General features: G+C 43.9%; 1 protein-coding gene across 2 annotated transcripts in view; it reads left to right on the top strand.

Moving 5' to 3' along the window:
* The first annotated feature begins 8765 nt into the window (after window positions 1-8765).
* Window positions 8766-27221, top strand: part of LOC122527025 (protein pygopus-like) — a 154283-nt gene continuing 135827 nt past the window's right edge. For both annotated transcript variants that reach the window (XM_043650808.1, XM_043650807.1), the window contains exon 1: window positions 8766-8800. The gene's annotated coding sequence lies outside the window, so the exon portion shown is untranslated. The remainder of the gene's footprint in view (window positions 8801-27221) is intronic.

Below are 27221 nucleotides of genomic sequence, written 5' to 3'. Positions count from 1 at the left end.
TCGAAATCGACGTATGAAAATTTTTACGTTCTATCTAGCTTTGTTGCCATTTGCTTTCAAAACTGTTCCGCGTCGACGATATTAATTTTATTTTTTCATTTTTTTCCCTTTCCTTCTCTCTCTCTCTCTCTCTTTCTTTCTTTCTCTTTCTTCCGGTTCGACGAACTGATCGTACGAACGTCGACGTCGATTTTTATTCACTCCCATAAATTTATATCGAAACCTCGATCGTCCGGCCAATTTCAAAGTTCTTCGAGCTCTATAATAACGGGTATGTGTCTCCGTCGGTGTTCGTCCATCGATCGTCGCGCATCTCGAAGTCTGGAGCCTTCTACAAAATACACGCATACGGCACGTGTTTGTTCCTTCTCCATCGCCAAGGTATTCATCGCCAGATATCGTCTCATTAACGACGTATTGGTTCACCAACGTTTAACAAACAAGTGCCTAATGAAGGCTCCAGTTGCGGCCGCGTATTCCATCGCGTATCTAATTTAGAACGTATTCACGTCCGTGGTCCGCGCGCGGCGAGATCGCGATGATTAGGCAACGCGCGTGCTAACGTGCTTTATGCCAACACCGGGAAGGCCCCGTGTTCCACGTTTTCCCCTGTAAAATTCGATCCTTGCGTCGTGCGATGTTCATTCGCCATACAGAATGCGCAAAGGCAACAGACGAAAAAGACGAAAAAGGAAAGAAAGGAAAAAAGAAAAAAACAGCGAGCGTACGGTGTAACCGAAACGGTGTATAAAACCAGTTCGTATTGGAGCAGAGGTGTCGACATCCGCGTGAAAGCTAGGAAGAGAAGAAGGGAGGTCGGAGAGGGTGAGTTGGCGATCGGTGGGTGCGCGTCGCGGTAACGCCATTAATCGCGATATATTCTCAGGGAAAACGCGCGTGATTTGGACACGGGGTGCGGTGTCAGTGGGTGCGGGCGCGCGGAATCGATGGAGCGCGGAATCGGTCGCGGAGTACCGACCAATTAGTCGGCCGATGATTGGCGCGTGTAAACCGAAACGATGACGTCGCTGGCGAACCAACGACCGACGCCCTCGCCGTTCGTAAACCGGCCGGGACCGTTCGTTCGGTTACCTATCGGTCTCTCGCTGCCCGCTCTGCCAGCGCACCACACTGCACTGCACTGCACTGCACTGCACTGCACTGCACTGCACTGCATTGCACTGCACGCGCGCACCGTAACACACAGATCGACGGTGCTTGCACGTACACAGGCGCAGGGCTTGCAAGAGAAGAGAAGAGAAGAGAAGAGAAGAGAAGAGCACGCGCGCCCAAACAGGCCAGCACACTCCAGCACCACCATCACCAGCACCGTCAAATATCCGTGTGGACGGTTACAGGCCGGACTAATGGAATTGATTAAAATGTGTTCGATCAACCGAACCGCGGGCCCACCCCCTGACCATCCGCCTAGCGTGTTCACCTAGCGTCCCACCTCCACGTCGAGCGTCGCCTCTATCTCTCTACGCCGTTCTGATCCATCGCGCTGCCTCCTCCCTGTTGTCCTCCTCTGGGCTGCCGAGGCTCACCCTAGAACCAGCGGGGCGCAATCGAATATTTGCGTTTAGGTAGCCACGTCGACGCGGAAAATGCTATCTTTGTCAATTAATTCAACCTGTTGTCGCTCGCCAGCTCGACGTGCTCTTTCTCTCTCTCTCTCTCCCTCTCTCCCTCTCTCCCTCTCTCGCTAGCTCGCTCTTCGCCAGCCTGGCTGGCCTATACCTGGCCTTCCCTCGTACGTGCACGACGATCGGGAAAATTGGCGGTTTTGCGGTCGCCGTCCGCCAGGGCAAGGGCCACGCCTGGGAAATTTGTTTCTCGCGAGCTATTTCCATCTCGATTTCTTCCTTTCGGTTCGTCTTTTTAATACACGAGTCGACGATCGAGTATCTGTCTATGTTATTCCTGTCACCTCTCGTTTCACTGGCTGAATAAATTCCCGAAGGGATTCGCCGATTTCCAAGACAAAAGCAAAGCAAGCGTTTCTATCGCTCGGCAACTTGGACAGACACCACGGATCCGGATATTGTCGCCGATTAAAGTCGTTAAACGTACAAGAGCGGGGCTCGCGCGGCCGCAGGTAGGCGCGCGGAGGATCGAGAGCGAGCTGGGACGCGGATAATGCGAAAAATAAGGGAATAAATAAAACAGATGTCTCCGAGGCAGGCCTTAGCGAGTGTCGCTAATGAACTGGTTTCTCGCGTCTCTCTCCGGCCGACACGGCAACCCACTGTTCGCCTTCGTTCGCAGCTGTTCCCGGACAGTGCTCGACCCGGTCTTCATTATACTCGCCTCTCTGTCGTTAATTGCGCACGCACCTACGTAAGCATCGCTCGCCGTGTCGTACCGGTCCGGCGGAATTAACCCGATATCGCCGTGGTCTCTCGCGTTCCCGATGAATTTATGGCTGTTTCCGCGCACGTCCAAGCACTATTTCGAGAAGCTCGCGTGCAAACGGACGCGCCTCTCGCCCCACAACAGCCAGCGAAAAATTATCCATCGAAGCAATCGCCAACACCGACAACGCGCGCCACGTGCGTCACCTGGCTCTGGTTCTTTGCCGTTTCGTAGCTAGGATTTTCTTTTTTCGTCGCGAAATTGCCAGTTTACACGGTTAAAAATTGCACGCGATGGCCGCTTCTTTTTTTTTTTTTTTTAATCACTTGCGCTGGCAACTGATTGCGGACCATAACGAGTGACCAAACCGTATACAATAGTACGTCGCTTTCTTTTTGAACTCGCTTTCTTTTTGAATATCACTCAGGATAGAAATTATTGACAAGTAATAAATTTATTATTTGTTTCGCCTATTTCGTTTTACTTGTAATATACTTAAAACTGCGAAAACATTGCAATGTTTCGCCTATTTTGTTTTACTTGAATATACTTAAAACTGCGAAAATATTACAATTTTAGAACAAAAATTTCTCGACGTCAAACCGTTCATCTACAATTAATTTCCACGGACAAATTTTCCTTTCCACCCTTAATGTACATATATTGAGCACTGCAAATGCTGTGGCATTATTTGACACGAAATCTGAACAGCGCGATCGCGCTGCGTGGCATTGGCACGATTGAGCCAACTGCTGCGTAAACTGCCGGACTCCTAATGGAAAGTTTGCAAAAAGGAGCTCGTCTCCTGCGTCGTTCATAGTTCCTCGAGCATCTGATAGAACGACTTGCGCAGTCGATCGGCAAAAAAGCCACGCACGATATTACACTGGAGCGGATGATCGCCGCGCGAAATCTCACGAGGCCGAGTGTTTCACGCGTCGTGGATCGCGAATTGACAACAGCGAGCAGTGCAGTTCCTCGCGATCGGCAGTCAGTCATCGAAAGTCGAGAAAGACGATTTATCACGCGCTCGCGAGCGGAATTGGTCGCTAAGCTGACGAGGCTAGTGCCGACGCTGGGCCGTGGTGTGCGGATTACAAATCGTCGCGAGGCATTCAGTTTCAACCTGTTACGGACAGCGGTTGAAAAATCTGGCAGCTACTCGCGCTCGAGAAGGAATTTCCTATCAATTAGGGACAGGTTTCCGTGGCGCGCACTGGCGTTGGAGGACGCTTTTTTTCTCTCTCCGTCCTCTCCACGTCTCGTCTTATTCGCCTTGTTTCTCTCTTGTTTGTACAGTTAACCGGTCAAACAGTTCCCGGCCGTGAATAAAAGGCGCGATTTTTCTTATTTACATTCCCACGGCCGCCCGTATCGCCGTGGTGTCGCCTCCGTAAGACTTTCGCCGGGGCGAATTAATTTGTCATTGGAAGGCTGCCAACGCGAACGACGATATATATATATATCGATTCATGGAAATTGATATTTCGCAAACGATACCTCGATCGTTGATCGTGAATAGGAAATCGTTCTCTTAACGATGCCTGGCGCAACACGGCCTACGTTTTTCTCGCACTAAAGTTTTTATCATTTTAAACTAGTTTTTGTCAGCGAATTAACGAGATTAACTCTGGAATTCCAACGTCGTATGTTGCGGGTTATTCTCATTACCTTCCGACAGGCAGGAAGACAGACACACAGTTTCGAGGAAAACAAAATTTCGTATTCGTGTGAAAACGACGCGGAAGTGTTTCAACATTCGGGACATTCGTCTCGTTGGGAACGAGTAATCGGTTTAACGGGACGGCTACTCGGCTGCAAACGAGCTCTCGGGCTCGCTCGTAAGGCTGCCCGAGCCTGGCGAACGAGGCGAACGACGATTCCTCGACAACGGTGGCGGGAATCTGGATCCGTCGAAGCCCGCGGTTACAGGCTGAAAACGCGATAACGCGAGACGCGGGCGATGCGACGCGGATTTGCAATTCGGATACGTCGTTATTTTTCGCGGCACAGTTTTACAGCTCTGTCCGGCAGCCGCATCGCTACAATTTAATTATCCGGCCCCTCTCTCTCTCTCTCTCTCTCTCTCTTTCTCTCTCTCGACACCAGTGCCTTTTCCAGCTCTTTCCCCCTTCTGCCAAAAAACCGCGCGAGCGCGCGCATGAATTTGTTCGAGCGAGCGGAACGTTGCCGAAGGAACGACCGGACAACGATAACGTTTGGTAACATTTGAAACGTGGGAAAAAAGAATGAGAGAGAGAGAGAGAGAAAATGAAGGAAAAGGGAGGGAAAAATAGAGGGTGGAGAGAGAGGGAGAGAGGCAAAAAAAAAAAAAAGAAAAAGAGGGAGGATATTTACATAGTAACAAGGCGACCGGTGGATAATTTTTTCGAGAAAAGGTCGACATCAAAGCGTGGCACCGGTTGATGCGAAGCGACGACGACGATGTCCCAAAAGGACGACGTTGCACACACGCCGTTTTATGGGGATGCCCGTTCCGCGAGTGAAACGCTTCGTATCTAATTGGCCTTTAATTGGCCGAATGTAAATTATACATTAATGCCCCCTTTTAACATTAAGCGGACGGAATGACCGGTACGTTTGGTCCGTTGCAAGCGACGCAGCGGGAGCCAGCGTTGCGGGCTGGATATTTTTGAAAAGCCCTCGTAAATGTCCGCGCGCGCGCGCGCCCTCTTGGGTTCACTACCTTTTGATAGTTTCTCCCCGCGACACGAACCTTTCGTTCATTTTGCCCCTCTCTCTCTCTCTCTTTCTCTTTTTGAAACGTAATTGCGAGCCGTCCGGCCTCTTAAGATTTACGCTTCCAATTAGCTATACTTTATGGTTATAATGAATTTACATTCGTCTCCGCGTATAAATTAATCATGACCGAGGCTGGCTGATTCCACCGGACCCGAGTCCATCGTCCCTTCGTTTCTCTCTCTCTCTCTCTCTCGTTTTTATCTCGATTTTCTCCATTCGTTTCTTTCTCTTTCTTTTTTTTTTTTTCCTGTCTCGCTTGTTGATAACCCCGGCCAGGATTATACCGTCGACGAGCACGATGAAAAAGCGGCGATGTCAAAAAATTACTTACTCGAGAGGGCATTCGATTCGACAGACCGCGGACATGTTTACGCGTGTTTGTAAGTTGCAGTTTGGAAGGGGGAGGGCGAAGCAAAGCTCAGCGCTACAGTTTCCAAATTCTATAGTGACGCTCGTGGAGAAACGAATAAATTACCCCCGGAGAACGGGCGGACGCCATGAATACGCGGTACTACGATACTTGAAAACAACGGGCGAGTGACATTCGAGATCGATGGGAATGACAAAGGTGGATCGCGTGTAACGATCCTTGGGAGGGAGATGACGTTAAATGCCAAGGTCACAAATTTCCACCGCGCCGCATTATATCCGGCGGGCCGTAAACCGTCCGCGCGCGCACAAGAGATGATTCTCGTATTTGGATCCGGTCCAAGGCGAAAGAGGACGCGACGCGGTCGTCTAATGTGCTTTTTCGAATAAAGCTACTTACACGAAAGACGGAAATATAAATGGCCGTTATGTATGAACTAGATGGGCAAAGGGGCAGGCGGTGGCGGAATGGGTAGAGCGAGAGGACACTCTGCGTCGCGATTTACATGATTGGTGTCCGACTTTACCGAGAAGAAATGTCTTCTATTGGCTCGTCCATCGGGCAAAGGATCGCAAGGTCGTAAATTCGAGGAGGAATTTTCAAAAATATCAGGTTGATCCGGAAATAATTGCGCTCTTTATGTTTCGTGACTTTTTCTTGTAGATTCCTGCGTTTGTCGTGCTCGCGTCGTGTCATTTGTAATTTTGAAGAGTATGGTCCCTATTTTGAGACCAGTCACTCCTCTATTTCAAATTTAGCTACATTTCTGGCCATTGAGATAACATTCGATAGAAAGCAAATTAGAGCAATTTTCCTTTTACAGTTTTTTTCAAATGCAACAGTGCATTTGGCTCGGATACTGTCAAGACACGTACGGTACTATAAATTTCGTTCCAATACTACTGCATGATAACACGCGGTCACACGTTGCAACAATTGCTCTCCAAGGATCGAATAAGTTGGGATACGAAACTTTACTTGGTCCATCTTTCTTCAACAGATCTTCATTTTTTCAAGAATTTAGACAATTTCTTGAGGAATAAACTCTTTGGAAACCAAGCTGGCGCAGAAAACGCTTTCCTCTTTGAAGTTTCGTCGAACTCCAGAATTCTACATTGGGATAAACAAGCTTGTGACTTGCAGAAATGCGTTGAAGCAAATGGTTGTTACTTTGATTGATAAAGAGCTTTGAAAGTTAAGATATATACGTATTTGAAATTGAAGGACAGAAAAGCCCAATTATCCACCGACCAACCTAATAATCTCCCTTTTTTCGACGAAGTAATGGTAACGACAATTTCTTTTCGAATCGTGGACGTAGATTTTCGTAAAGAAACGAAAAGCGGTTGCTTCCTTCTCGGACTTTTCGCGTATTTCTCGCAGCTTCGTTCGAACGTATGAAAGAAAAAGAAAAATTTCTCTGAGAGAGGGCAAGGGACGTCTCTCGCCAGGTTGAATCGCTCGCGATCTCCGTGGAAGACAGGCCGAGTTGAATCGGTCTCGGCGCGGAATCGAAACAAAAAGACACCTCTCAATGGATTATTTGTATCTATGGCAATGAAAGCGGCCGATGAATACGCGAAAGCGGACGATTCAGGCCGTGTTGCGTTAATTATCATGCTGCCGAGTCGCCAGTTTCAATTTTTCCATGCGCTTCCTCAATAGACTGTGCGAGGGTCTAATAAAAAAAAAAGAAAAAAAAAAGTAAAAAAAGAAAATGGACGAAGAAGGCGGATTCAACGGGTTGAACTCGTCTCTGTATTTAATCATCCCGACGATAGGATAATAGCCTCATTGACAACATGGCTTTGCCACGATCGGCGGATCGATTATCGTAGTAAATACCCGGTTGTATAGCGAGCGTTGCTCGCTCCGTTTGTAAATTTCACGGAAGCCGGTCGAATTATTTTTAATTATTACATGTCGCGTACAGTGATAAAGATAGTTACGCAACTCCGGTATCTCTGTCGATCGTTAACCGTAGATTCACCTTTACGACTTCGGCGTTGCGCAGCACCAGGGGTCCGTGGATATTCGCGGCGCATCGAGCATGAATAAATATCTCTGTCTCTTTCTCTCTCTCTCTCTCTCGCCCTTTCTTTCAATAGAAGCGAAATCAGCGCGTGGAAAAAAACCCGCGTACAAAGTGACCGCGTCGATTTTTATTCGCGGCGCGTGCACGGAAATTTATTATTGAAATCTCGATGCGGCTGCTACCCGGGCGGTGGCTACACACTCCGTTTCATCGAGTATCGACCGCTGTGGCAAAACGCAACAAATCCGGCGAGAAACTAATTCTCCCGCGTTTTTTTTTTTTTTTTTTTTTTTTTTTTTTTTTCGTGTTTTCCGTTTCGTCTCCGCTGACTTCGTCTCTCTGGCCACGCCGAGTCGCGGATCGACTTAGGTCGACTGACAATAGGGAGCAGACTGGCTCCGAGCCTTCTTGGCTCGTCGTAGCCCGTACAAAGCGTAATGGCTTGGACTTATGGTCGATTAGCATTTGTTTGGGTTGCGGTCGGACGCAACGCGGGATAATGATGCAATTAATAACGTCGCGAAACGGAGAGACAAACGGTTTCCTCCCTCGTCTCTCCTTTCGGCTTGACGTGCCGGTATTGAACCGATGTATTAAACAGGCACACGCAAACGCACGTACATACGCAGATAAACAGAAAGGGATGAGAAACGGTGAAAAGGGTGAGAGGAAGACGAGCAGATAGAGGAAGAGAACGTTCGCTCGTCGTTGTCGCCCGTTTGCGAGAGCACAAAGTGCATCTCCAGATTTATCGATGGTTATCGATGCACGGTTCGTTTAGCGGTAAGTAGGAAGCTAGCTCTCGCAACACGAACCACTTAAGCGAGATCCGAGAGTTGCATAATGATTGTTTCTTTATGGCCAATTAAATTTCGAACTCGCTTCCCGCCGTGTCTCCGCCGCGACGCTTTTCGCGCGCACCGTCGCTCTCTCTCCCATTTGATGGAACGAAATAATTAATGCCGTCTCTCCTGCAACCCTCTCCCGCTAACCCTCCAGCGGGTATCGTACCAACTCCTTTTTCGATGCCTCTTCTCAAGAGAGAGAGAGAAAGAGAGAGAGAGAGACTCGCTTCGACGACCTTCCTTTCCACCTGCTACACTTTATATCCCCCTCGTCTCGTCTCAAATTGAAACGATCTCGATTTTTGTACGTTGCATGTGTTCGTTGTTCGCGTGTATATATTCGATTCAGCTTCGACTCGGTGTGATCACGAGAGTGATTCATTTCTCTGTCTGTTTCAGATCCGGGATCAGCGTCGACGAGCAACCGTTCTGGTGAGTGAAACGACATTTAAACGAGATTAACGTCGTTGCTAGATTCGTGAAAATTCGTATTCCTCGTGAATGTAATTAAAGCAACGGGACCTGGAGATTTATTTCTTTGGACATTTTGCGTGTACATCGTGGTATATTTTTGTACTTGCGTAAAAATCCGCAGAATCCTAGAAAATTTTCCAGAGTGTCTTCCAAAGGATCGAAACGAAATCCGTTAGTCTCGTGTTCGATTAATCTTCGCAAGTAGCACAAAGTTGGAACAAATCTTAAGCAACAACGTCTCCCGATTCGAACGCCGGGAGAACGAGCTAGGTGATAAAGGAAACTTATGCGGAAGATAAGACACAGTTCTGTTCTATTTCGCTGCAACCCTGTGAAACAAGTCAAATCGACCGTTTGATATCGAGTACGTGTTTCGTTCGATACGATCATTGTGAATTATTGCCGGGTCGTGGTACGTTGTCACCAGGACCCTGACTTTCGCTCTTTCGCTCTGTGCAGTTATCCTCGGCCTTGAAACCGAACGCGACACGACGACCACGAATCGTGCCTCCTCGAGCACACACTCGTGTAATCGCGTTTATCATTGCTGCTTCTAATTTACCTCCACCGCATTTTTATTTATTTATTTATTTATTTATTTATTTATTTATTTATTTATTTTTAGTTTGAAGAATTAAAAACTCAAAGCATATAACTGGTCTGCATTCACGAATAACGTGTTTCTTTATATCCTACGGCATACAATCGTCGAATTATGGCTACTTAAAATGTATCGATGTTTATTAATTGATCAATAAATTAATTCAACTTTCGATATTTATTAATCAATCAATCAATGTTATATTCTTATGAACATAATTAAGAAAGTCTTTATCCTACAGTCTACGATCGTCGAATCAAAACCATTAAAAATCTTTCGACGTTTATTAGTCGATCAATAAAATTTGAAATTTTCGACATTTAGAAATTAATATTCCGGATAAATTTATATTTTCGTGAACACAACTAAACGAGTTTTTATCGTACAGCATATGATCGTCGAATTATGACCATTTAAAATGTTTCGATATTTATTAATGAAGTTTAAAAATTTTCAACATTTTATAAATTAATATTCAGATAAATTTATATTTTCGTGAACACAACTAAACAAGTTTTTATCGTACAGCTTATGATCGTCGAATTATGATCATTTAAAATATTTCGATATTTATTAATTAATCAATGAAGTTTAAAATTTTCAACATTTACTTAATATTCAGATAAATTTATATTTTCGTGAACACAACTAAACAAGTTTTTATCGTACAGCTTATGATCGTCGAATTATGACCATTTAAAATATTTCGATATTTATTAATTAATCAATGAAGTTTAAAATTTTCAACATTTACTTAGTATTCAGATAAATTTATATTTTCGTGAACACAACTAAACAAGTTTTTATCGTACAGCTTATGATCGTCGAATTATGACCATTTAAAATGTTTCGATACTTGTTAAATAATCAGTGTAATTTCGATATTCATTAATCAATGTTTCATCGGATCATCGGACAATCTATGATCGTCGAATTGAATCTCTCGTTTTTCATCGGTTAATCAATAAAACTCACAACTTTTAACAATTATTGATCGATCAACGGAACGTGAAACATCCAATATTTATTTATCAACGAACGTTTATACGATAAATTTATACTTTCACGAACGTAATTAAGGAATTTCGTGAAATTTTGAACGCAGAGGAACGCGTTTCGCAGAAATGTTGTTTCGCTCACGAATGAGATTAAAATATCGCGCGTATCGTTGAATTTCCTAATCGTGGCAACTCACTGCAAGATCTCCAGGCGACACTGATTCAATTATCAGAGCCCATAGATCCGGGACTGCGGTAGATTCCACCGCGAAAACTTCTTCTCTCGATTACCCATATCTCGTTAAGCAAAGTGAAAACTTTTCCAAGGGACGCGACGAATCGTTCCGAAAATTTATTATGCGGCAGCCGGCCGCTGCGTGTTTCGTGTATTATGTTTGCGACACTTCGGAAGCAATAAATCTCGCCGATAAGAGTAGAAACGGCTAGCCTCCTCTTTATTATGAATCGCTAGCCTGCAACAGTTATTTCCCGCCGTAGACGTAGAAATTCGCATGATCTCGACGTGTGACAGTTGTAGAGTCTGAAGAAAAAAGTAACAAGGAAAATTTAGTAATTTGGTTTCACGCTTCGTTCTCGTCGAAATTTTCGGTGAAATTCCCCGCGCTCAATCGAGAAGCGAAAGATCGAAAGTCGAGAATCTGCAATTCAGATTCGCGAGTCGCATCGGTGTCCGACTCAGCCTCGAGAAGTTCGTCCCCTTTTCGTTCCGGAGCACCGAGCGCTAATTGCAAAACGCGCGAGATTCGTGGCTCGATTCGGAGGAATGGACGTCGGCGTGCGTTTAAACACCGGAACAGAACACCGTGTGCGCACGGATCTTGACCGTCTTGTACCAAGAACAATACGCTAATCTGAAAGTACAAGTTTTCTTTGTTCCCTCTCTTTTGCCATAGCAGGAAAAATTGCTCGTTTCCTGCCAAAGGTCGCGTGATAAGCCACCGCCACCGCTTGACCGATTTTCTCGAACAGTTCAAAGGGAACAGTTCCGCGCTTATGATTTCCTCGAGCCGATGGCACGGTGAGATTATCGTTACAGGTATCGTTTATCGACCTCTTGTCGCGCGTCACACTTTGCTACGGACGTATAAGCGTAGCGTTTTCACGATCGATTTCTCGCCGATACAACTTTCGTGAGTCGAAACGAGACATCGTCCCGATCGGCGTGCTCTTTTCTCGTTGAGAAACGTTGAGGGACGACGTCGCGAAACCTGCTCCGGCTAACTCCGCAACATTACGCCCGCAGAATGTAAACGTTTCAAACTGTTTAAATTTTATTCCTTCGATCGTAATATCCGCTGTTCGAATCGGAAATCGTTCGTTAATTAGCTCGGCCGTTAAGCTAATTTAATCGGATCGAATCGGCGGCGGGAGGGAAGGAGTGAGAGGACGGAGAGAAGAAAAATCGTGAAACGATCCAACGTGGAAGTTAGATACGGAATTCCTACGCAGAGAAAGAGAGAGGGTTCGTGGCTTTCGAATGCCAGCGAAAGAATCAAAGGGGTGGGGGGCTATCGACGGCGAGGCTCATTTTCATAAATTATATTAATTCGCCACGCCGGGGGCAACCGGTTGATTGGGTGACACGTACTACGATGTACGTGTTGTGTCCGCCGTCTCCTCGCCCCTCCTCATTCGTTTCTCTTTCTCCCGCGCGTTCCCTGAAAATTCCTCGCTGCCAACGAGGGGGCAAATTTTTATGGGATCGTTAAAAACGTGAAATACGGGGTGTCAGCGGTATCGTGATTATTGCAAGTGGTCCGATCGGTGTAGAGGCGTTAATTAAGAACGGCGTGGAATAATCTCGAGAGTTTCTCGTGGAAGTACATACGAAAAATATATTCGAAATGATATTTTCTCGTGAGAAGCGCGAGTAACCGAAGATTACGCGAGGCAAACCTAAGTATTTTCTTGCTCGAAGATACTTGGAAAACTTTCTGTCGAAGGTGTCGCGTAAAATTTGCTAAAAATTTCGTTTCGTGTCGAAAACGAAATACGTTCTAACGCGTTTTAACGAGCCGATTTTCGATTACTTTTTGTTTAGGCCGCGTAAAGTATTACGATTAATAGCTTTGCTTCTGAAGTATGTCTTACAATTTTTATAACAGTGCAAAAACTATAATTATCAGGGAAAGCAGGGCCTAGAGTTTAACATGTATTACAGAACAAAGCGATAAATTTAATTTTAAGGTGTTATTTTAACATACAATTGTTTAATGATTAATTAAACAAAATTAATTTAAATTAAAATAGTATAATTTTTTCGAAATATTTTTAATATTATTGTTTACGTATTCAATAATAATAAATATAACTTATTATTATAAATTAGTATATACAAATTATAATACCGTACAATAATATTAAATACTAATATTTTTTTAATATTATTCTGTCAACAAAAATTTTATGATGTCTTTTTACCAGATTCAGTCGATCTTAACAGACATTCGGAAAAAATGATCGTCCCACGATCGAATAAAGACGGTATGTTACGACTTTGTACAAAACTTTTAAAAAATTCTTCGTTTTACAATAAAAATTCCAAATGGCTTGAAAGTTGACTGTGAGGCGACACGGAACGTTAATAGAAAATTAAGTGACTGTTGATTAAAAACTCGAACCAAACACGTCTTCACTTTGACAATATTTCTCGAGGGGGGATGAGGAACTCGCCAGATGGAGGATTCGAATGAAACATCCTTCTGTTTCGAGCAAATTCAACGCGTTAACGCGGAGGCCGGGAATTTGAGGAATCAAGGAAATAATTACGTTCGAGGTGCGTCCCACCGCGTAGTCGATTAATCCGCGACAACGAACTTCCGAATGGACAAACTACCGCTGATTTTTCGTGTTTTATTTATCCCGGTCAGAGGGGGACGATAAAACCGCGCAAATTAAGTTAGCGTTCGCTTTACACGTCGGACAGGCGTCACGCCGCCGCGTTACAACGCCCTTACGCCATCGTCATGTATATTAAATGGCCAGATCGCGGGACCCAAAACGATTCTACGCAAAAATAACCGATTTTATCTAAATCTCGTATCACGCCTGTGATTACCGTGACGCTTCCCTTCCTCCTCCCCCGCATTTTCGAACCCCCCTCATTAAAACCGGCTGTATTTCGTCGATCGAAGAAGAGTACGTATTCAATAATTACGTTGTGGATTGTCGTCTCGCGCGTAGAGATTTTGGACGGTTGCCATAAAAATATGCCACGGATATTTCGTGTATCTAGTAAAAGATACTGTCGAGTTTCCTCAACGAGATCGTAATTATATTGGCCAAATTCGAAACGGATCGGAAGATGCTGAAAGTTGTCGAAACCTTCAGAAATGATCGACGAGAAATTTAACAACTAAACACTCGGTTGCAATTTTCATAAAGATTTCTAAAGTGATCTTCAGTGAATACGTACAGGCAGAGAAATCAGAATTGCAATCCAGTCAGACATTGCAATGCCTTCGATCTCGATTTCCTTCGAAATGGGAACTCTCCCGGCTTTCGTTGTTCTTCGGTTCTGGTTTTATTTCGAGTAGCAAAGTCTCCGATCGCGAATTTACGACCACGGTGTTGCGAGACGTCACATCAACGTACTTAAGAATCGCGAGAACGCGGTTGACCCTTACGTACACGTCGAACAATGGGGCGCGAGTTCGTTCGTCTTTCGAGGGCACTTCGATTTCTTTTTCTTTCTTTTTCCAACGCGCATCCGTCGGTGTCGAAGGCGGCTGCTGATGGGTGAGCCACCCCGATTTTTATTTCACATCGCGAGAAACCAGTTTGTAAATAATGTAAATCCACGCAGAAAACGACCATCTGGAATCCCCTCGCGGGCCCTCGCGCGAGTCTTTAAAAGTGGAATGGCTGCTGGAGGGTGGGTGGGAAGGGGAGAGGATCGACGAACGCGTCGGTGCCAGAGGAGTAACAGACAGAAACGAAAAAGGAAGAGGACGAGGGACTCGCGATCGCCGGCTCTCGCAACTGTGGGAATTGAATGCGTCTATGAAACGTTGAATCATTTCTGAAAAGGGATTCGCGGCGGAATTTCTCTCTCTCTCTCTCTCGCGCGCGCGCGCGAATCCGATCCGTCGCGAGCGCATTGAGAAAACCATGCACGGTCTGTAAAACCGTTTTTTCGAACTCGGGATTGCTTCAACCTCGTCGCCGAAGTTTTCACTTTTCCCGGGAACTTTCTCTTCGAGCTTCTCCATCTTTTCTGTTCCTCCAGGATGGACAAACAAAAAAGTTGCCGCGAACGCGCGACTGAGCCTAGTTTTTTCACGCGGCGAGAAGAAATGACGAAATTCGAAATGAGTCGGGCGAAAAGCGTGTGCAACTGGTGAACAAAGAGAAGGGGGAAGGGGAAAAGAAGCGAGTAAATCGTGGCGTAAAGAAAAGAGGGGAAAAAGTAGCATCGCGTGGTGTATCGAAATACATAAATGAGTTTGACCCTCTTTTGTCGAGTATTTGCATATGCTAACGAGGCGAACGCTCAAGGAAGAAAATAACAGCTCGGAAACGGAGCGACTGCTCTCTCTCTTCTCGACAGTTACGCATCTGTTTGCTATCGCTATCTAGCAACCGGCGGCCACTTGCCGCCCCGTTAATTGCGCCCCGTTGAATGAATAATATCGATAATTGTATTTTCACCGTTCCAGAAGGTGCTTCTCCCCCTCCGTTCAACCGTTTCCGAAGGATCTTTCAGGCTAATTGAACATGGAAATCTCTATCCTCGGCGTTATCGTTAAATAGCAACGGTGCTTCGAACACGATTTCGTGTAATTACCTCGAGAAACGCTTGCAAAAATTCTGCATCACATTCGTTACGGGTGATCAAACATTCTTCGCTCGTCTTTACACACGGTCGTTCAAGTCTTCAATGAAGAAAAAAATCTGCCCTTTTTGTCAGAAAAATCGAATCGGGTAAAATTTTATTATCTTGGAAATTCTTCAGATATCATTTAAAGAGAAAATCGTTTTGAACGAAGAATCTCGTTTTTCCGTCATTATTATCTTAGAGAAAAATATTATTCAATATAAAAACTAAAACTTGGAACTTTCGTTTTAACATAATCGTTTCTATTAACGTGATAAATATTTTTATTTGTTTACATTAACATTTGAACGACCAAAATTCACGTATACGTGAAAATACGTCACTCAACGTATATATAGATTTCAAATGAAAATCTAATGGATTCGAATTCAGAGAACAAGCAGGCCACGCAATAGGACCTCCACGATCAATCCATTTATTTGCAAAGTGTTGATTTAAAATGCGGTATGCGGTTTATGCACGATGGAGCTCCGCCGCATTTTNAGCCGAGTGGCTAGGCAATTTTTAAATCAACACTTTGCAAATAAATGGATTGGTCGTGGAGGTCCTGTTGCATGGCCTGCTAGTTCTCCGGATTTGAATCCATTAGATTTTCATTTGTGGGAACATTTAATATCTATTGTATACGCAACATCGATTGAAATTGCTGAAATACTACGAAATAGAGTAGAGCAAGGCTTCCGACAAATTCGAGAAACACCAGGAATGATAGAGAGAGTAACCAGATGAATGACAAGACGCGTGCAGGTTTGTCTTCAAATGCAAAGTGGTCATTTCGAGCATCTTTTGTTAAAGTAATTAAAACAGAAAATTCATTATATTTCATAAACGAAGACAGCTAGGACATATATTTATGTGACTTTCTTTCATTATTTTTAAGCGTCTCAAATCAACCCCCGAAGTAGGTCCCACAAATTACAAAACACTCTGTATATATATATATATATATATATATATATATATATATATATATATATATACACACGTTGAGTAGACGTATTATCACGCATACGTGAATTTTGGTCGTTCAAATGTTAATGTAAATAAATAAAAATATTTATCACATTAATAGAAACCATTATTAGAACGAAAGTTCCAAGTTTTAGTTTTTATATTAAATAATGCTTCTCTCTAGATTTGTATAGTTCGCTAGCGGATAGCAAAATTTTTATTCCTCCTATAAAATGTCGATATCAAGAGATTCATGCCGTATACTTAATTGCTACGCACATTCTCGAATTTCGCCAAGATAATAATGACAGAAAAACGAGATTCTTCGTTCAACGAGATTTTCGCTGTAGATAATATCTGAAGAATTTCCATAAACGAAGACAGATAGGACATATATTCATATGACTTTTTTTCATTATTTTTAAACGTGCAATCAGCTCCCGAAGTGGGCTTCCCACAAGTTACGAAACACCATGTATATGGAACCTCGTACAACATAAAATGTTCGTAAAAGAATATTTACGAATATACTGTAATATACTCGTACTACGCACTATGCACGACGAAACGTCTCACCATTACGTGACTCGCACGTATATATGTACATATGTATAAATCACCAGTCACCAAGTACACAGTCATTGCATCGTCGACCATCACTGATCGACTCGACGAGCGAGGTTCAGGTTGGCAAGTCGAGTCGGGTCTGCACACACCGTAGTGTCTCCAATTGCAGAAACGAGAATAATCCCGAAGTTGTCCCAAAGTGACCGGGGCCCGGGGTGGATGATTTTCATCCACTGGCGAAAAGACCGGTTTCTCTCGCCGTGTCGGCGCACGACACCACGCCATTGTAACCGTTCCTCGTTCTCTTCATCTGGTTCGACGATATCTTGCCTGTTTCTCCTTCTCACTCTCTCTCTCTGCCACTCTCTCTCTCTCTCTCTCCCTTTCTCTCTCTCACTCTGTCTCTATTTGCTCTGCTTTCCGTTAACGGAGGTTTCGAGAGAGAAAGAAGATTCAAAAGCGTAGGAGAGAAGAAAGAGAGATAGAGAAGAAGAGGCTGGTTGCAAGCAGAAGAAGGAAGGGTAGAGGGAGAGGAGAGTGGCTCTCGACACGATCGCGAGATTATAGCTACACCCACGCCGAGAGATAATAGATAGTAATTGCAGGGTTGTCCGGTCCGGCTCGGAATCGGCTCGACAGATCGATCGCCTCGAAGAGAAAAGAGGGAGATAATGACGCGGCCGAGGAGGAAATCGTTCTCACATTATTTTCTCGCGGCGGCGCAACCATCGCCGCCATTATTATTATTATCATTACTACTATTATTGTTATTATACATATGCATGTGTACCAGCTCTTCCAGTTGAACCTCCATCTCGTCGGGTCTCTCGTTCGATCGATCGAAAATCAAAACGAGGAATTCGATCCTCGTCCCGAGTGTAACGGGGTATTGTTCCTCTCTGTTTTTTTCTTTTTTTTTTTTTTAAACAGACGTCGTCGCGAGGCTCGAGGCGTACAGTTGCTTTCAAAGATTTTCGTCGACTTTCATTTTGAAGAACGTTTCGTTCCACGGTGCTTTGCTTTGTTTCGTCTCTGCTCGATCTCGCAGAGCGTGGGTCTCGAAAGCGTGTAGCAGAGGTGTAAGACGAGTTCAGAGTCGACGGTGTATTTCTCGCCGGTGATGAAAGTTCAAACTAGAATCAGATGGTTGAGCGATGTTTCGATTAATGAGTAAACAAATCGTTGAATATTAAACGCAAGATGAACGAACATTTCGAGATAACGAAGACGATCAGACGGCCATTTTTGTTTATTGGCAGTTACTTTTCGAAACACCGTCGCGAAATAAATGCCAAACAGTCGCTCTCGACGCAGCAACCAGTCGATTACTACTAGATTTTCTGTCAAAAAATCGACTGACTCGCGCTTCGACGAGAATCGACGATCGCGCGTGAAATGCAAGAACTACAAAACGTTTGGAAATAGAAAGAGAGAGACAAAGAGCCTGCCAGGAAATCTTAGGCGAATGGTGGTTGATCGCTGGAGGAAATCCGCTGGTTGGACCCGGAGGCGAGCGAATTATTTCGTATCGCGGCTCGTAAACACGCGATTCCACGTCGACGTGATGGCAAATTATTATTTATCGGGCGATCCGAGGGCGTGAGGCCTAATCGACTAATGGAACGAGCGCGACGTGGCCAATAAATTTCGGTTTAGCCTGGCCGATCTCGTCCGCCGCCGATTGTAGATCGCCCACGCTGCTGCTCTCGCCATCGATCCCCGCGCGATTAAAGATACCACCGGCAGATATACCGCGGTAAGACGTTTTTACCCGTGACCGAGCCATTGTGTTACTTTCTAGGTTTTCTTCGTGGCCAACGCTCTCTCGGTATCGCTGCACGTGCAATCTTCGCGAGTAATGGACCTGAATTCATCGCGCCGATAGCCGGTATCGAGATGATGATGGACTAGCGATTGCCTGGCAAAATATTGATGGAACTTTGGGAAAGAGTGGAGCGAAGGTTGTTGCTGAAGATCTCGAACGTTCTCGAACGTTATGATCGTAAAATTTCGAGGGACTGAGAACGATACATTTCCGACGCATTTGTAGATCGTACTGTGTCAAGGCCAACGATACGTACCACTTATGAGGTGGACGTGCTCCAGACCCCGTGCGTTTCAAGTCGAGAGTTTCGAGGCACTTTTGTTTACAACACGCAGGTACAGGCCACTTGGAGAATTCCAACTAGACGCCCCATAAATTTTAGTTTTAGTGTTTTAACTTTCAAGTGCGACGAATTTTTCCCGGACAATACGTAGTGCGTGCCATGTTATGAACACGTGCGTGCACGAAGTACCGTGCAGGGAACGGGATGGTTTCCAGAAGGTGAAGTTTCTCAGAACTGCCACTCGACGCGAGTCACTCTCACGGGTGGTAATGAGAGATTCTGAGAACCTCCCCTATACTTGGAGGATTGGTCTTGACACGACCCTCGCTCCATAGTTCTTTAAAATCTTTCATAAACAGTTTCGCAGAACTGTTTATTAGAACAAGACAAGACTTCCACTCCGGAACTTATAGACACAAAAATATTATAATGATAGCCTGTGCTTCTCGCACTGCTAAACTGTTTCCGCGGGCCCTTTCTTCTGTGCTTATACAGGATGGCCATACTGAAAAACTGAAGGGTTTGGAAAAGTCATAACTTGTTCGTAATTTCTTCCCGTATTTATGAGCAGTTTTATGTTTTTCACACATGATACTGCAAAAAAATCCATTCCAATGTTGGATTCCGCGTAATGGAGTCAACACGCTTACAATTTAGAAGAGTTTATTCCCTTACAGTTGCGGTCGTGTATGAAATGGAATGATATAGAATGATTTATAATGTTTAACGCTCTTGAATATGATGTAGAATGATTTAGAATGTTTGATGCTTTTAATGATATAGAATATCTCTGTAATGATTTAGAATGTTTGATGCTCTTAATGATATAGAATATCCCTATAATTTAGAATGTTTTATGCTATCGAATGTCTCATGTCGTTATATATATTTGGTTATCATCGTCAAGTGGAAGAGGAAGGAGCACAGATGACCAACTATTAGATCTTGCTCTTATGACTAACTATTCACAGTCCACTTTTATGTGGACTGTTGCTAGCTCATTGTCAGTATTTGCATATAGATTCAATATTATCCGGGTTGGTCGTCCAACACCAAATAAAATAATAAAAAATTAAAAAAACGTGTTTGTAAAAGTCATTTCTGTTTTATATCATTCAGTGACCACCCTGTCTATCCTATTGGCACTTTGATTCCTGGTCAAGGTACTTTGGAACGACTCGTGCCTGACTAATTCCTAACAATATCGAAAACCACGAAGGGGTGGGGGGAGGGATGTTCGTCGGCGGAGCTCGCCATTGATAAACGTCCCTCTAGTTCTCCATTCGGCGACTCCCTTTCGCGTTTCATTTCGTCATTCTTCGTTTTCACGCGGACCTATCGACTTGACGTACTCGCGTCGCCCTCTCGCTTCCGCCTGGCCGTCTCTTTATCACTGCACCCTTGCGGCACGGACGACGTTACGAGGGCGATACCAGCCGACGCGGCGATACCTGCACGGCCGGCTCTTTGTTTCCAGCGTGTCCGCCATTCCGCCGTTTCCCGTTTGTCAGACTATCGCGATAAACAGCCGGAAAAGCAACGATGAATGACGCGCCGCCACCCTGCGGCTCGCGACACTCGCGCGTCGATACTTCGAAATCCCCGCTTAACTTTTGAGTTACATTGCCTTACGGTCCTTGGCAAGGTAGAACTCGACGCAGTGCCTTTTGCTCGGAATTTTTTCAGAAGGGCGATAAATTTCACGTTACGGATCTTGTTGTTGGAAAGTCTCTGACTTTTTGCTTTTTTTTTTTTGGAGTTTTCTGACATATCCGTGAAATGTTGAAATGTAGGCAGTTCGTCAGAACACGGAGTGTGAGAATTTTAGAAATTCTAAGAATTGGAAGTATCGAAGCCCACGATCGATTCTTTGAGAAAAATTGTAAGTAAATTAGTTGAAAAGTTAAAGATACGGACGAGTAATTTTACTCGATTTGACTGGGGTTCGTTTAGATTAACGACGAAACGGCGACACGTAGATATCAGAATTATAAATTTCTAGCATTTCTAACGTTATAAATTTCCAACATTTCTACCAAGAATTTTCCATGCTTTCCGGTAAACGGAATAATTCGCGGATCCGGAATTTGGATTCCAGAATCGCAGAGTCACGGCGTGCCGGTCCTTTGGGCTTCGCATCTCGCGCCGCGCAAATATGTATCCTGGGTCTAATAAGCCCAATTAGGTTAATATAGCCGGTAATTAATACAAATACCAGCGCGCGGATATAAAATTTAAATCGGTACGCTAGACCGGAGCTCCGTCGGGCACTAATCACCGTGCTGCGATATCAGCCGTTAAATTATTCAATACGACATTAATGCAACAATTATTCGTCCTATCGGCCCCACGTTTTAAATTAAAATTATCTTCCACATTATCTTTGAATGATCAGTCGAGATGTATCGTGGTGTTAGATGACCAACCCAGGCAATATTCAATCTATGCAAATACTAACAATGAGCTAGCAACAGTCCACATAAAAGTGGACTATGAATAGTTAGTCATAAAGGCAAGATCCAATAGTTGGTCATCTATGCTTCTTTTTCTTCCACTTGACGATGATAACCAAATATATATAAGGATATGCTTTCGAGAGCATAAAACATTCTAAATCATTATGGAGACATTCCATGTCATTAAAAGCATCAAACATTCTAAATCATTCTACATCATATTCAAGAACATTAAAACTGTAAATCATTCTATATTATTCTATTTTATACACGACCACGACTGTAACGGAATAAACTCTTCTAAATTGTCAGCGTGTTGACGCCATTACACGGAATTCAACAGTGGATAATTAGATGAATCATCTTTCGTTCGACAAATATTTTTGCAAACTTGGACTGGCAGTCAGTTTTAATCTCGTACTGCACACATCTTGAGCAAATAAAAAATTATCACCTTCGCTGAAATCGTCAGTCTCGTTCAGATACTTATTATTCTCTGTTTAAAGTTAAGTTATGTGAGTTATGTGTTGGTTTTATATGTGTGACGTGTGAATGTATGATATGCATATGTGTGTCGTGTCTGGTGTGGTGTGTTGTGTTTTGTTTCGAAGAGTATGGCCGGAGAGAGTCCGCGATGAGAAGCGAGTGATAGTAAATCAATTAATGATAGTTATTATGTACGTTTCACAATTTACATATGTATAAAATATTATATATATTATTAATTACCAGTGTTCGATCCACTCACAAGTTATAAACTGTATTATACTCATTTAATCATTTGTGTTGTCGAACGTTTTTCAGTGTATAAAATTTATTAGTATCTTCAGTGTTTAATTACTGAATTATTGAATTATTCAGTTTTTCGGTTTCTTCATATCAAAAAGACATTGTTTGTTAAAAGACATTGTTTTTTTAATTAGACGCGCTGGCAACTGATTGCGGACCATAATGAGTGCCACGCATACCAACACCGTACATAATAATTCGTCGCTTTCTTTTTGAACTCGTCGGTACTATATCACTGGATAGAAATTATTGAGAAGTGATAAATTTGTTATTTGTTCTGTCTATTTCGTTTTACTTAAGTGTACTTAAAACTGAGAAGATATTACAATTATGGGACAACAACGTCATTCCAGCGCAAGAGGTTAACGCGTCACGTGCTCGCCCAATAGAGAGAAATAATAAAACAAACAGCGAACGAAAGAATCTGGAATTGAAACGTATGCCAACAACAAGTACGTGATGAAGTTTCGCGGCGGTCGGAACAAAGCCGGAAACACTGGTGAAAGTGACGCGTACGCGACGCTAATTAGATAAGTGGCGTGGCAAAGAAAGTCGGTGGCAAATGAAATACGCGACGAGTTCGCAAGTTCCAACGAATATCGTTGCAGAGATAGTATCGTTGGGATGTGTAGCAGTTATGTATGTACGTGTAGCAGTCTGGCGGAGTGTACGCTTGTGGTACACTTCTCTCGCGTAGGTTTTGCGTACCCTCTACTCGCCGATGATACAATAAGGTACAGTTCAAGGCTGTCAGCCGCACTCTCATCCATTGAAACAGAAGTGTATTAAGGCTGTCAAACGCATTCTCATCGACCGGCTGGAAGAATACTCGAAATATTTCAAGTATTTTCCAATCAGACTGGCCCGTCGCTCTTACGAGCGTATCGTTTCTGGTTTCTCGTTAACGGATCGCGGATCGATCCTCCTCCTTCCCCTCGCCCCTCTCAGCGCCGCACTCCCTGATTCTGCACGAAAAATCGAACGGAAATTTTTTTCACCGGGGGATCTCTCTCTCTCTCTCTCTCTCTCTCTCTCTCTCTCTTTCTCTCTGCCTTTTCCGACGGGATTGCGCGTTAGAATATGATGCCCGGAAATTACAATTCGAATTTCAAACTTTCCCCCTTTTTTTTTTTCCTTTCGCCCTCCCGACCGGGAGGCTGGCGAAAATTTGTAACGAGAATGGGTTTTTGTAAGTGTACAGATTTCGAAAGAGAGGGAGGTTCTGGTTTTTCGGAGTGTAAATTGACAGGGTCGGAGTGGGGGAAAAAATACAAAGCGAGGAACAAGCGAGAAAGAGGGAGAAGAAGAATCTTTTTATTGATTCGAAGGGAGACCGAAACGGTTTACGTATTCGGCAACTGCGAGACACTCGTCCGAATCCGATGCGTCGCACGCGGGTTGCAGCTTGGTGGAAATCAGAAATGAAGCAGGAAGTGAGTTCGGTAATGAACGTCACTGGAGAAACAATTTCTAAACGATCGAACTGCCTGCTCGACACCGTGTTCTGAGATTCCTCCCCGCGTGAAAACGAGCCCAAGAATACTTTGGGCCATTTCCGAAGAAGGCCTTGACACACGAGAGGCTCAATCTTACGGGACTTTTGTCTCTACTGCATGAGAACAACGTTGATAAATCAAAAATCGATGTACCACGTTCTAACACCTACAAAGAGTTTCAAAGGCTGAAAGTATCTTAATTTGACTCTGAAGGACTGTTGGCATCCACGGAAGACGCAAATTTACTTCGTCTTCATTACCAATTATAGTTGCACGTATAGGATGGTGCCGGATGATATCGCATTCTCCATTTTTACAAGTATTTATAGCTTATTAAAACAAAGGGAGAGAGAGACGCGAGCGACGCGTCCTGACTAAGCAATCTAATCTGTCCGGTCGTATAACAATGCGATTCACGAAGAATGGATAGTCATCCGACAAGAGGTTAAATCCTTGGTAAGAGTCTGACGGAGAATGTGAATTTAGACTTCAAAGAGGCGGTCGTTGGAGTGACGTGACGAATTTTCAAAAATCAGTTGATCGGCCATCGAATCACACGGGCGAAATCGTGAAAATTGCGGAACGAACGCGCGTCTCAGATTCGCCGTCGCGAAGAAACATGGCTTGGGAGTCCTTAATTACTCAGTCGACCGTGGACAAGCCGTGACAGAGGAACGACTTTCTCGTCCCCTTGTAGCCGGTCGGGCCGGTTGTTTTAGCAACAATTTAAACTCATAACGTTGCAATGTTGCCTGTGCCCGTTGTTTCGGACGGCGCAGCGGCGGCGGCGTCCGTGCGCGGAGGCTTTGCCATAATTACTCGACCGGTAATACAGAACGGCCCTTGAGTGGCAGCTCATATTACTCGCCTAACCCGCGTGAAAACTAACCCCTTGGGGAATGAGCTCGAATGGGAATTACCATGGCTCGTGGACGCGGCGAAGCGCGAGGGGGAACTGGCGCGTAGCCGTAGGGGGGGAAGAGAAAAAGAACTGCTCGAGTTCTTTTCGACGCTCTTCCTTTCGTCCCGCTAACGTTCCGATGCCTTTGGCCCGCAGAATTGGAACATTTTCACATCTTGCGTGCATTCCGCAAATTTTCTTGTTGTTCCGTGACATTGTCACAACCTCTTAAAAATGAAACTTGATGTCGACGATTTAGAGTTGGATGTCCCTTCGTAAACATAATTCTAATCATAATATCGTAATACCGTTATAATACATAACGATGTGGCATAACACAATGTAATCATATCACTTGCATAAATATTTTTGTGTGTTTTGTGTGCATTCTGTAAATTTTTTCATTATTCCGTAACATTTACATAACCTAAATCAAGAACTAATCCTTTTTAGATTTAGTCCTTACGCCCGATGTTGACGATCTAAAATTGAATATTTGTTGTATTTTTTGATTATGTAAATTTCTCTGTGTAACATTATTGTAACCTGAAAAAATTAACATTATCGTAACCTAGATTAACTCTTCAGGAGTGACACTTAACGTTGATGATTTAAAATTGAATATTTTATATATTTTTTGATATTTTCGCGTGCATTTTGTAAATTTTTCATTGTCGCGTGACATTATCGTAACCTAAAATTTTTCATTGTCGTGTAACATTATTGTAACCTAAAAAGATTAACATTATCGTAACCTAGATTAACTCTTCAGGAGTGACACCTAACGTTGATGATTTAAAATTGAATAATTTATATAATTTTTGATATTTTCGCGTGCATTTTGTAAATTTCTCATTGTCGCGTGACATTATCATAAATCAAAGAGACTAACTCTTCAAATGTGACGCCTAATATTGATGATTCAGAATTGGTGGAGTTGATTTTATACATTTTTCTCATGTCGTGTGCATCCTGCAAATTTCTCCATTGTCTCGTGACATCATAATCTAAACTGGAGACCAATTTTTCACAAGGTATTTGACTTTTTAATAATTTTCATGTATTTAAATTACATTGACAATTCGGATATAGCTTTAAACGACGGCAGTAAATGGTCACTTGTTGATTTCATTCATATATAATTATGGAATTTAATACTATAACGTTGTTGTAACCTCTGTACAAACGTCGTTTAAGAAGCATCTTTTAAACAGGCTTGATCTTTCAATCTGAATTTATTTCTCGATCCAAATTTCCATCGTCATTCGCAAAAGCGTGCTCGATGTAGTAAATCTTTGGCACGGGCTGTACTCGATCACGAGCAGTAAGTCTTACGTAAGAATGATTTAACCAGCCGATTCGCTGAGTCTCCCTTTTTCCAAGAATTCATATTTTCCCGTTCGGCCGTGTGTGGTGTGTTTGCCGTCCGCCTGTTCACCGCCCTCCGTCACGCTGAATTATTTGCGGACGTAATTAACGCCGCGACAACGCATCGAATTAGTTCCAGGTGAAATAAATTTCGTGGCAGTGCGTGCTGATAATGCGGCCAACCTGTTTGTTTAGGGTGTGCGTTCCACAGTGGAGGGAGGAACCTCGATGTTTAAAGACTTTCGGAAGACCGACGTTGCTAGCGTTTCGTTGTAAATTTCGTGGAATTCAGTTTCACCTTTCTATGGTGCACAGAACAATTATGACTGATTGAACATCCAACGTAAAGTTCCCGCGAAAATTTTTGTTAGATTTGTTACTCGTTCGCGTGCTACCACCGTGTACGAAAGCCGGAAGCCGTTGTACATCGTCGGGGATCCACGTAACTTACTTTCACGCTTAAACCGGCGAATCGATTAGAACCGAGTGCCAATAAATTAACGCGAACCCTATCAAGGAAGCGGAGGTAGAATCGAGTCGGCTGCGACTTTTGCGAGGCGTTCTCCAGTGACGCGTGCGATCTCCCGATTTCGCGAGGGTTGCAACCGCTCGGCGCAATAAATCGCCGGCCGGCCGGAGATTACGCGGCAAACGTAATTCTTGTTTGTAGTAGATAAGATAGGAAACTCGATGAGGTGAGGAGAACGAAAGCAAGAGAGAAAGAGAGAGAGAGAGACCAGGAGAGTTGGAAGCGAGTAGGAAGGGGAGCTTACGCCTCTATCGGAGCGGCTTATCTCAGGAAGTTGTCAGCCGGGATGTCGGGGCAGCCCGTTTAAGGCCGAGGGCCTGTTTAACGTGCAAACTTCTTCTCGGAAAAGTCGCGCCCAAAAGTCCCCGAGGCTTCAAGCACCGAGTAACCGAGGAGACGATAACGCGGAACGATCGTTTTGGAAACGACCATCCCCTCTGACACGTTCTCCTCTACGTGGACTCAACAGGTCTCTATTGTGGAGAACGCCGTGTCTCCTCTCTTGTCCTCTCTTCGTGCTTCTTGGCGCTTCTCCGTCGATGCCAATTCGGCGTTGTTGTTCCCCGCGATCTTTACCGTCCAAATCGAAAATCTTCTTCTTGAAAGTTCCAGCATCTTTAATCTTTTCATGATCAAATTTTACCTAATTTCCATCACTCGAAACTCTTGGAGCAACGATTACGCTTAATTTTCGTTCAACAAATATTCGTTCAAAGCAGCGTAATTTTTTCCTTTCCGAAGCGCTTTGAAATGTTTC

The sequence above is a fragment of the Frieseomelitta varia genome, unplaced genomic scaffold (assembly GCF_011392965.1).
Source record: "Frieseomelitta varia isolate USP_RPSP 00005682 unplaced genomic scaffold, Fvar_1.2 scaffold_207, whole genome shotgun sequence".
NCBI lineage: Eukaryota > Metazoa > Arthropoda > Insecta > Hymenoptera > Apidae > Frieseomelitta > Frieseomelitta varia.
The sequence above is the reverse complement of the archived record's forward strand: the minus strand, read 5'-3'. Positions and strand labels throughout refer to the sequence as shown.